Below are 12,660 nucleotides of genomic sequence, written 5' to 3' on the forward strand. Positions count from 1 at the left end.
AGAGGAAGAACCTTGACAAGATGGACTGACACAGTGGCTGTACTAATGCACTTAAACATAGCAACAATTGCAAAGATGGCAAAGGACCATGCCAGAGTTTCATTCTATTGTACATGGGGTCAGTATGAGTCAGAACCAAATGAAAAACACCTAATGATAATACACAGAATTAAATATAGTATTCCTTGAAAGAACATATAGATTAGCTTTTTTATCTATTTTTTATCATAGTAATGTGTACTTGTGAAGAAATTGGCTTTACAAGGTAAGCCAAATAAAACTAATAGTCATTTAAAAGATGGACTTGTATTTGAATCTTTGATTCATTTTGTTATTTATGTAAGACTATTGTTTTTTTTGTTTTTTATAGGGATGAATTTTTGGTCTAATTTGTAATGAAATTATCCTGTTATTTGAAACACTAGTCGTAACTAAAATAATTCAATCTACATTTTTACTACTTTTAATTGGATTTATTGATTAGAATAGCTATTTGGACATTGCATAGATCCAATTAAGAATGAAGCACTTGTAAAAATTTTCTTTTGGAAGGAAATCATCTTGTCAAAATTTATATTAAAAGTTTTAGAATCTGTAATTGGAAATACATGTAAAATGCAAAATTTTTTACCCAACCCTAAATTGCAGTAATTTATCAATTGATGCTTTTATTAACCTTTTTCTTTTCCTTTGACATACATTCTGAGTCACTGTTTTCCCTTCATTGCAAATCTTAGCATGCATTCATCCCTAAAGACTACACAGTTACTTAGCAAAGGAAGCTTTGTGCTGTCAGTCCTTTATCAAAGAATAAGTGATCGAGTCTATCTTTACATGTAAACACTGGAAGGACTAATCCTGTCTTGGTGTATCAAAGCATTCCAATTCTGTTTCTAAATGATAAGTGGCCTGGAGCAATGAAAGGTATCTAAACCTTCTTACACATTTTGCATAAATAAGTGATGGCTTTTAATTGGAACAAGCTGGACGAAAATGGGATTCTTGGTTGAAGAGATTAAGGTGTGATTTATCATTCTGGTGAGAGTTAGATTCTTGCCAAACCTGATCTGCCAAGTCAACCGCCTCTGGTAAGTTCAAGTTTTGCTTTTGCAAAATCACATACTGCAATCTACATCAGTATTATGAAAGAAGGCCAATAAAACATTTTTGAAGATTTAAGTAAAATTAGAAGGATTTTAATGATTTTTTTCTTCTCTTTTTTCAGAAATTTGCACCTTTATGTTTCTGGATATAATGCTCTTTTTTTTTTTCCTATTGGATAAATGCATTCAAAATCCCTGTTGTTATCTTGATTCAGAAAGTGACTTCGTTCCTGAAGGGAAATAAAAATGAATCTCAGGTTTATATCTTTGTTGCTTTTGGCATTTCAGAAAAGCTACTGGACAGCCCCAGCTGTAAGGGATTATGATCTGAGCCTGCCTTGAATCACTGAGGTCAACAAACACACTTGTAAAGCTTTATAATTGGTCACTCCTTTCCTTGTTATCACTCTGTTTGATGAACACTTTATTATTTTTAAAGCCAGTATAAGCACTTGAAAACTCTGCTGGAGTGATGGTTAAGTGCTACGGCTGCCAACCAAAGGGTCGGCAGTTCAAATCCGCCAGGTGCTCCTTGAAAACTCTATGGGGCAGTTTCCTGTCCTATAGTGTCGCTATGAGTCAAAATAGACTCGACGGCACTAGGTTTGGTTTGTTTTTTTTTTGGTATAAGCACTTAGTTTGACAAGTGTTAACCTAAGTTGGGTTTGATATATTAGATCCTTAAAGAAAAATTCTCAATAGGCAAAGGAGATATCATACTGGCAATGAATAGGGAAAACCTTTAGAAATATGGTCAGGGAAAAATATCCAAAAAAATACCTTTTCTTTTCTGTTCCATTAAAAGAAAATTAACTAGAACATGAAATAAGAATAGGCTATAGGAGAATTAGCTACAACAATAAAGGTCTTTGTAAAAGATAACATAAATGTAACATATGACGTAATCTAAAATATTATATGATTATAACTTAATGATTTATTTATTTATCTGTTTCAGCAACTGCACCAATACCATGTTCAGATTTGAACTAATTTTAATCTCACATATGTAAATTATGTATGAATATTTATTCAGAAAACTAAATTTTTTAAATAAGTTTTAGAAACTATGCTATAGATTTTTTGTCATATTTCCTAAGAAGCAAAGGCATATGAAATTCATTCATACTGTTTTAATGAAAATTTTATGCTTTAACTTGTATCAGCTTAATTGTAAAGGTTTAGAGATTTTAGAAAAGTCATAAAGCCAATGTAACATGAAGGTTCTTAACCATTAGAGCTCAATGCTAATGATGAAGTCATTTCAGTGCTTTGTTCATTGAAGGCACAGTGATTATATTAGAATTGGCTATGCCAGAATGTCCATTTCTAGTTGTCTCAAAATTAGAAAATGAAAAACATAATCAGTCTCTCATTATGTTCTTAAAATTTCAGAGGAAAAATGAATCAAGTATGAAATACTTCTAGTAATGGTGTGAAAATATTAAGCTAGCATTTATCACAATTTATATAACCAGAGAAAGATCCGGCTCCAGCTCCATATTCTTTTTTCTCCATTGAACCCCATCCTATTTACAATGACTTCATTTTAACTATTGCATAATTAAAGCTTTCATTTCCAAATCTTCTCATTACCATTTACATAAAAATGGATATTCCAGAACACTTAATTGTGCTCATGTCCAACCTGTATATAGATCAAGAGGCAGTCTTTTGAACAGAACAAGAGAATATTGCATGGTTTAAAATTGGAAAAGATATGCAGCAGGATTGTATCCTTTCACCTTACTTACTCAATCTGTATTTTAAGTAAGAAATTAAAGAAAGTGAACTTTATGAAGAGTTCAGCATCAGGATTATAGAAGACTCATTAATAACCTACAATATGCAGATGACACAACTTTTCTTGCCCCAAAATGAAGACAACTTGAAGCACTTACTAATGGATGTTAAAGGCTATACAGCATTCAGTATGGATTACACCTGAATGTAAAAAAAAAAAAAAAATCCTCACAACTGGGCTCATAAACATCATCATGATAAAGAGTGAAGAAATTGAAGTTGTCCAGATTTCGTTCTACTTGGATCATCGATCAATGTCCACGAAAGCAGTAGTCAAGAAATAAAATGAAGTATTGCTTTGGGCAAATCTGCTGCCAGACACCTTTACAAACTTAAAAACTTTGAAAACTAAAGTACGCCTGACCCAAACCATGAAATTTTCAATCGCCTCATATGCATGCAAAGTTGGGTGACGAAAAAGGATCACTGAAGAAGAAAAATTGACACACTTGAATTGTGGTATTGGAGAATAATATTGAATATACCATAGACTGCCAGAAGAACAAACAGATCAGTCTAATGGGAAGTACAGCCAGAATGCTCCTTAGAAGAGAGGATGGTAAGACTTTCTCTTGCCTACTTTGAACATTTCATCAGGAAAGACCAGTGCTGGAGAAAGATATTATGCTTGGTTAAGCAGAGCATCAGAGAAAAAGTGGGGACCCTCAATGAGATGAATTGACACAGTGGCTGCAAAAATGGACTCAAACATAACAAAAATTATGTGAATGGTGCAGGGCTGGGCAGTGTTTCCTTCTATTTTCTATACGGTTGCTATGAATGAGACTTACTAGATGGCACCTGATAACAGCAAACATTTACATTTAAAGTTATTATGCATAGATGAGAATTAATAAATTTGTGAGGCTGCTTTGCTGGACATATTTTTACCTAAGTGTGGTAAAGATCCATTGTAAATACTTGACTTTCAAGCAAAGTCTTTTTTTTTTTTTTTGCCAGTAATGTGATTTAGCACAAATTAATGATTTTTTTTAGTTCTTCTGAAATTTAAACTAGGAAAACAATGTATATATTTATATTCTGATTGCTTTACTCTTTGCGCAAGGTCAGAAATACTCCTAAGGACTCCAAGATCAGGTAAAGTTGGGCAGTGGCTAATACTAACAACTGTTTCCCTTAAAACAGTCAACAAAAGATACAAAAGGTATGGTTAATGTGTTGGTTAAGGTTGTGCATCGACTGGGTTGCACCGTAATTCTCAGTGGTATGGCAGTTATAATGTAGTTTAGCAGGTATGTAATGATTTAGTCACCTTAATAATGAGATCTGATTTAATGTAATCACCTCCATTATGAGATCTGCTATAAGCAACCAATCAACTGAAAGGGGGTTTCCTTGGAAGTGCAGCCTGCATCCAATATATGTGGATTTTTGGCAAAGCTTGTTGGCTTTTGCTTGCTCCAGATCTTGCATCTGGCCTCCTGTTCTTGGGGCCTGAGCTAGGAGCTTACCTGCCAGTCATGGAATTCATAAACCTCTGCAGCCTGTGAGCCATTGGTCTGTTGTTTTACCTGCTAATCTTGGAATTTGTCAACCTCTGAAACCTGTGAGCCAGAAGCCTGTCGTCTGACTTGCCGATCTTTGGTTCCTCGGCACTACAGCTACATGAATCAGAAGCCTCCAACCTAACCCATGGACTTGGAACTTTCTAGCCTCTATAACCCCATGATCCATTTCTTTGACATAAATCTCTCTTTCTCTTTATATGCATATATATATATACACACACACACACACACATATATATATATATATAAATACACATATATACTTCACTGGTTTTGCTTCTCTAGAGAACCCAGGCTAAGGCAGTTCTTCAGGTTTGTTCATTATCTATAATTATTTCTTAAAAACATGGCCATAGCTTTTGGAGTGTATGTGGGGGTGGGACTAGGAGAGTTATAAAATATCTTTGGGTATGTGCTTGTTCAAACACAATCTAATTTAAACCATCTGACATTCAACATTTCTTTTGCATAAAGGCTAAAATATATTCAGGTTACTCTTTAGTAATAAAATTTATCTCTGTCAGAGTTCAAAGAGTTTTTTTTTTTTTTTTTTGCTCCCCCACATAGTATTTTAGAAGTAATGAATCATAATATATCAGAAAAAAATCAAAGCTGAAGTACAACAAATAAATTAAATGACAGAGCAGATTGACCAGTTAAAAAATGTAACATTTTTTTTAAAAAATTAAATATTAATGGCATAATTTCTTGATCTTATGACCCATTGTGACCACCACTACTACCATCATTTATGTTCACTATCCTATTATTGAAAAAAAATATTTTTTTTAATAATTTTTATTGTGCTTTAAGTGAAAGTTTACAAATCAAGTCAGTCTGTCACATATAAGCTTATATACACCTTACTCCATACTCCCACTTACTCTCCCCCTAATGAGTCAGCCTGCTCCCTCCTTTCAGTCTCTCCTTTCGTGACCGTCTTGCCAGTAGGTAACCCTGTCTACTCTCTCATCTCCCCTCCAGACAGGAGATGCCAACACAGTCTCAAGTGTCCACCTAATACAAGTATCTCACTCTTCATCAGCATCTCTCTCCAACCCATTGTCCAGTCCCTTCCTTGTCTGATGAGTTGTCTTCTGGAATGGTACCTGTCCTGGGCCAACAGAAGGTTTGGGGACCATGACCGCTGGGATTCTTCTAGTCTCAGTCAGACCATTAAGTCTGGTCTTTTTATGAGAATTTGGGGTCTGCATCCCACTGTTCTCCTGCTCCCTCAGGGGTTCTCTGTTGTGCTCCCTGTCTTAAAAAAATATTTTTGATAAAATAACGCACAGGGACAATTTTAAATAACTATATTTTTAATGAACATAAGAGCAGTCATAGATAACAGTAATATTTAAACATCCTGTAATTCCCCTTTTATTGAATTTAATCACATTAAGTAAAAGGCAGATCAAAATTATAGCTGCTTCTAAATATATAATTTAATGTACCTGAGTTTTATAATGAGAAAACATTTTACTAATGAGCTAAGTATTATACTGGGATAAGATCACCCTAAGAGGACTTAACAAGAGGAAATTAAAATAGGATTCAGAATAAGTGGTTTCTCAGCCTATATCATAATCATTAAATGATCAATTCTCAAAAATTGCATAAAACAAAAAATAATTTTTTTAGAACTTTTTATTTATGTATTCTAAAATATGTAATGCCATTTATGTTTCATGTTTCAAAATTTTGTGCACATAAATTTGTAGTGAAGTCAGTGAAATAAAGCAGGTGGATGTTATGGGTGTTGTTAGCTTTAAGTAGTGTACTTAAGAAGTAGGATGCAGACATGAAAATATTTAGTTGACATAAATTCAGATCCTGTATTTAATTAGCATGATATTCCCCTATTCTACATTTTCCTTAGGTTCTGAAGCATTCTGAACTTTGTAAGAAGACTCACCTTTCCTACCTAAAAATTTGAATTTAACTATCCAATCTTTAATTCTCCTCAGTGATAAATATTACAATGATAAACAAACTTTGTCTTAGCAGTAGATCAAAAAAATAAAATTATTTTTTCAAATCCACTTATAATAATAAAAATGTTTATTGACTGAAATTTTTGTGACAGGCACTACATTAGCTATTTTAGAAAAATATCAAAGCTTAAAAAATAAGGAAGCAAAAGATTAGAGAGATTTAATAGCTTAGAAATGACAACAGGGCTTGTAAGTGGCAGAACCTGAATTGGAAAATCCTCTTTCTAAAGATGGCATTCTTCCCATTATGCCTTGCCCCTTACTCATATAAATTTGTTTAAAACAAAGCTAAGTAAGTTCTCTAAAATCCTGTTTTACTCCATAACCAAGGCATGACCATACAAACCTTCTTATACGTTCCAGAGAATTGTACTGGGTTGTTGTTTTTGTGTGCTGTAAAGTTGATTCAGACTTACAGAGAACGTATAAGACACAGAAGAAACTGTGCCATAGGGTTTTCTGGGCTGTCATCTTTATGGGAGCAGATTATCAGATCTTTTACTCCTGGAAAGGCTGGTAGGTTCAAACCACCGACCTCTGGGTCAGCTGCTGAACGCTTAAAAATTGTGCTTCCAAGGTGCCTTAGAATTGTACCGTAAGAATTAAACAGTAATTATAGATTGGAGAAGTAATCCAAATTAAGGATTTAAGCACATAAAAACTGCTTAAATTTGCTTGATACTCTACTGATGTATATATGCAAATAAATTGTGAAAACTCTCAGATTCATTGCTTTGATAGTGATGTTCTTGAAATTTACTACTCTTTCTGATATTACATATTGTTTACATAGGTTTGCCATTATTTTATTAATTGAATCAGAATGTCATTACTCTCATTCCTACCTATCTTCATTATTTGATATTTGATACTTAACTGGTTAATAGATTACAACTTGCGTGATCATATTTCAAGATCTTCATTTTCATTCATGTTCTTGCAAATCACATCCCATTGTAGTCTAACATTTTAGATTTTTTTGATCCAAGAAGTAAAACTCAGTTCAGAATACTATTTGATTTGAAATGTACCGTGTGAGGGATGATTTCTTTTAAACTCCTCTGATTCTGAGTAAATCAAGTAGGAGAAGTGTTATGATGGCTAACGTTCCATTATTTTCTAGAGTTAAAGTAATCCCCCGGTCAGGTTTATAAAAGCCCTGATGCCTTCCCTCTTTAATCATAATCTTTAATCATAATCCTCATCATCGAACAGAGTATCTTGCAGCTTCTTAGCTTTTTTCTCATCTGTTGGAACAAGCACCTTACTGCTAAGAACTGCATAAGTCATTCTTCATTTTCTCCTCTAACAATACAAGATCAGGATTGCAAAAATTATAATTCACTGGATATCTGCTGGTAATGTAATGAACAATATGTGGCTTCTGTCACTTAGCCACTCCATCAGGAATTGTGTTTATTCTGTCTGACAACTACAAAGGCTTCTAATTTCTGAGAACAATTTCTATCTGGTTTATTCTAATCACTAAGGACACTACTTCATTTTAAATGAGAAGAAAAAACGTTCTGTGCAATTTTGAGTCTTATTCTGGAAACCAAGCTCACAGATTTGTTATATTTTTGGTCCACTTCAAATACTCTTATTTCCACACTGCCTGACCCTGTGCATTTTTTAAAATAATGTAATATGCAATATAACCTGAGAATCTATTATCTACGCAGCCTCCGTATTACCTTACTAGAAAGATTCTATATGTTTATTTTGTTCAAATCTACAATCTGTCAGCATGTTAGTTTATGCAATGGCATTCAAAACCACTATCTCAAATTTGGATATTTTATTTTTTTAATCATAGTGACTACCATTCATCAGTCTAGAGACAAGCTCTGGAAAAATTATTACCTAAGGAATGTTTAAAACCCACATTCCTTGGTTATCACCTCCCCCCCGTCATGGATTGAATTACGTCCCCCCAAAAATGTGTGTATTAATTGGTTAGGCCATGATACCCAGTATTCTGTGGTTGTCATCCAGTTTGTGATTGTAATTTTATGATAAAGAGAATTAGGGTAGGACTGTAACACACCAGGTCACATCCCTGATCCAATGTAAGGGGAGTTTCCCTGGGGTGTGGCCTGCACCACCTTTTATCTCTCAGGAAATAAAAGGGAAGGGAAGCTAGCAGAGAGTTGGGGACCTCATACCACCATGAATACAGTCCTGGGAGCAGAGCAGTTCCTTTGGACCTGAGGTTCCTGTGCCTGAAATGCTCCCAGATCAAGGGAAGATTGATGACAAGGGCTTTCTCCAGAGCCAAGAGAGAGAGAAAGCCTTCCCCTGGAGCTGGTGCCCTGAATTGGGACTTCTAGCTTACTGGACTGTGAGAGAATAAACTTCTCTTTGCTAAAGCTATCCACTTGTGTTATTTCTGTTAGAGCAGCACTGGGTCACCAAGACACCCCCAAACACAGAAATCTGTACACAATAAACCAAGAGAAAACCCATAAATCTTTATCTTTCGAAGGCTATAAATTGAGTTTAATTCAGAGCAAAATAATTGGTATACACATAAAAATAAATTTAAGACCACTATCTAGACATATTGAAATCTTATTCCATGACCACTACTAATATGCAAGAAATAAATCATAGATAGTTCAAATTTAAAATAGAGGAGCATTACAAGCAATCGATTCTGGGAAAAAAAATGCATAGATTATAACCAATATTGCTGTTTGCTATTTGAAAGGTATGGTTGACCAAGTTTTTATTACAGTTAGTACGATCTAAACACTTTGTAGTTGTGGTCCATTTAAGATATTGGGGAAACATCAAAACTCAGTTACTACTTCCTTTGTCATGAGACGAGAAGAAAAGGATGGTGCCTGGCTACCATTACTAACTTTTTTGATCAAAATCCCAATAGATAGATCTTGGGCAAAAAGAAGAAAAATGTGGAAAAAAAACTTCAAATTCATGTTGGAAACCAGAATTAATGGATACATTCAGACTGTAGAACCTCCGAAATCTATTGTCTAGAAACAACTTTTAAGCCATGAACTGAAACTATCCCATGAAGTCATCCTTAAACTAAACAATTTAGATCATTTAATTAAGAATGATTGCCTTGGTCTTTGCATTATTTTAAAGAACTATCTATATGACATCAAATGGACAACAGTAATTCTAAAACACAGATGAGAACTTAACTTTAAGGAGCGAAGTATCTAAGTTAATGGTGGTGAAACAATATGGACAGAGATAGGGAGAATGGTGACACAATGTGAAGTACATAACCAGTGTCAGTAAATTGTACATGCAAAAATTGTTGATTAGGTGTGTATATTATATACATTTTTAATAATTTTATTGTGTTTTAGGTGGAAGTTTACAGGGGAAATTAGTTTTTCATTAAAAAATTTATATGCAAATTGTTTTGTGACATTAGTTGCAATCTCACAATATGTCAGTACTCTCCCCATTTCCCTTTCCACCCTGGGTTCTCCGTGTCCATTTGTCCATTTTTCCTATCCCTTCCTGCCTTCTCCTCTTTGCTTTTGGGCAGTTGTTTCTCATTTGGTCCCCTATACTTGATTGAAGTAAGAAGCACATTCCTCTCATGTGTTATTGTTTATTTTACAGGCTGTTTAATCTTTGGGTAAAAGGAGGACTTTGGGAGTGGTTTCAATTTTTAGTTAGCAGGGTGTCTGAGGACCATAGTCTCAGTGGTTCCTCCAATCTCTGTCAGACCAGTAAGTCTGTTCTTTTTTGTGAATTTGAATTTTGTTCTATATTTTTCTCCCACTCTGGAGCACTCTATTGTGATACTCTACTGTCATAGCGGTTGGTAGTGGTAGTCAGGCACCATGTAGTTCTGGGCTCAGGCTGGTGGGGGCTGTGGTTCATATGGTTCTTTAGTCCTGTGGATTGATATTTTCCTTGTGTATGTGGTTTTCTTCTTTCTCCTTTACTCCAAATGAGATAGGACCAATAGATGTGTCTTTGATGGCCACTCACAAGGTCTTAAGACCTCAGACAAAACTCACCAAAGTAGGATGTAGGACATTTTTTTTATGAGCTATGTTATGCTAATTGGCCTAGGTATCCCCCAAGACCATTGTCCCTAGCTCTCAGCCCTAGTAGTTGTTGTGTACATTTTTACCAAAAATAAATAATAATAATAATAATAAATAATCTTAAAGGAATCAGCAGAAAAAAAAGGGCAAAAAAAAATTCAGGGCAAAATAAATACATTTTAGATAAAGAAATGTGGAGAAAATTTATTATCAACAGATGTATTATGTTTGCACTTTGGATGGCTTCTTTTTCAGTCACTTTTCTTTAAGCTTTTCTGTGGTTTTACACATAAAGTACAAGTATTTTAGAAAACCTATCATTTAGTCATGCTTTCTTCTCCAGTTCAACTACTTAAGTCAATAAAATTTAATTGTTTAGTCCATTTACATTTAATGCAATTATTAATTTGATTAGATTTCAGTTTGCCATCTTATTTGTTTTCTTTTTGCCCCCTCTGTTTATCTATACTTCTCTTGCTTTTTTACTGACTTCTTTTGAGTTAAATGGGAAACCCTGGTGGTATAGTGGTTAAGAGCTATGACTGTTAACCAAAAACTGAGCAGTTCTAATCCACCAGGCTGTCTTTGGAAACCCCATGAGGCAGTTCTACTCTGTCCTATAGGGTCACTGTAAGTTGGAATTGACTCAATCGTAATGGGTTTGGTGTTTTTTTTTTTTTTTTTTTTGGTTTTAGTTAATTAAAAGTTTTTTAGTCTTCTATTTCTTTTGTTGGCATCCTGTCTCAGACTGTTTTATTAATTTGCCCATGGATATTCTAGGTCTGCCAATATGTGTTCTTAAGTTACCAAAGACCATTAAGACCATTTAATGTTAAAATTAATATGAATTTATAGTTTAAAATTCACACTTTATTCCCAAGACTTCCCCTTCCTACTTCTACTTCCCCATACTTACTTTACACCTCATATTTTACATCTTCCACTTTACATTATTCACTTCTTACTTTCAAATAATTATAACTGAAATAAAATACATTCAATTTATCTTCCCTCCTTCTCTCTGTTTTTGTGAGATGTCTTTCACTTCCAGGTCTGATATACAACCCACCTCACAATATTATTTTTAGTTTGAACAATTAGATGTCTTTTAAGAAAATTAATACAAATTTTAAATCATATTAATTTATATACACTCAATTATTTACTCATTCCAGTATTCTTTTTTTCTTCCAAGAGATCTGTTTCCATCTTGATTTATATCCTTTCATTCTAAAGTTTATCCTTTATCATTCCTTGAAATGCACACCTGCTGATGGTAAATTTTCTCACCTTTCCTTTATCTGAAAAAAAGAAAATTTATCTTGTCCTTACTTTTGAAATATATATTCATAGTTAAAAGATTATTTGATGACTTTTTTAACTTATGCTGTGCTATGAGTTGCTGTTGGGTAGGCTTTAACTTACAACTTAAACAAAATGTTGCTCAGTCCTGCACCCTCATCATGATCACTGGTATGTTTGAGCCCATCATTGGGACTATTTTGTCCATCCATCTTATTGAAGTTTTTCCTCATTTTTATTGGCTCTTTACTTTACAAGTACTTTAAAAATTGTATTCCCTAGTTTTCTGGGCTACATTGCTTCTGATGAGCTAAGCCCACACTTAAGAAGACTGCTCTGGAGTTCTTCAAATCTTACCAATCCACATAGAGTCTGCAGGGCAAAAGGTTGGTCCCCACCTTTAGTTCATGGTCTGTCCTTTTCCCCACAATTTCAGGAGTCCATCACTGGGAGAAAGAGATGCCTGAGTGATGTCCAAGTAATAGCTGTGCTGAAGGAGAGGGCCACTATATTGACTGAAGTGTCATACGCATGTGTTTGAAACCCTTCGGATCAGGCATACTAGAACTAGAAGTGGAAAGAGAAGGGTGGACAAACTAGTGGCCATGGTCCCACCTTCCCTGTGTTAACGTGCTGTGTTGTAGAACTCCAAAAAGCATAGGAATTAATAGAATTAAGCCTTTACTTTTTAGTAATTTTGAAGGTATATTTGTCTTTATAAAAAACTTATTTTACGTATCAGATTACTAGCTTAATTTATGATTCAAGACGTAGAAATGTGGTATTTGGACTTCCATTTATGGCCATGCCTGGCCATGTTTGAGATAATCTTCTCTAAATTAAAGTGTCTAATTCTCCCTTGGTTAATTAAAGCAGGCTAATTCTCCCTGTT

This window comes from Elephas maximus, chromosome 2 (assembly GCF_024166365.1).
Source record: "Elephas maximus indicus isolate mEleMax1 chromosome 2, mEleMax1 primary haplotype, whole genome shotgun sequence".
Classification (NCBI taxonomy): domain Eukaryota; kingdom Metazoa; phylum Chordata; class Mammalia; order Proboscidea; family Elephantidae; genus Elephas; species Elephas maximus.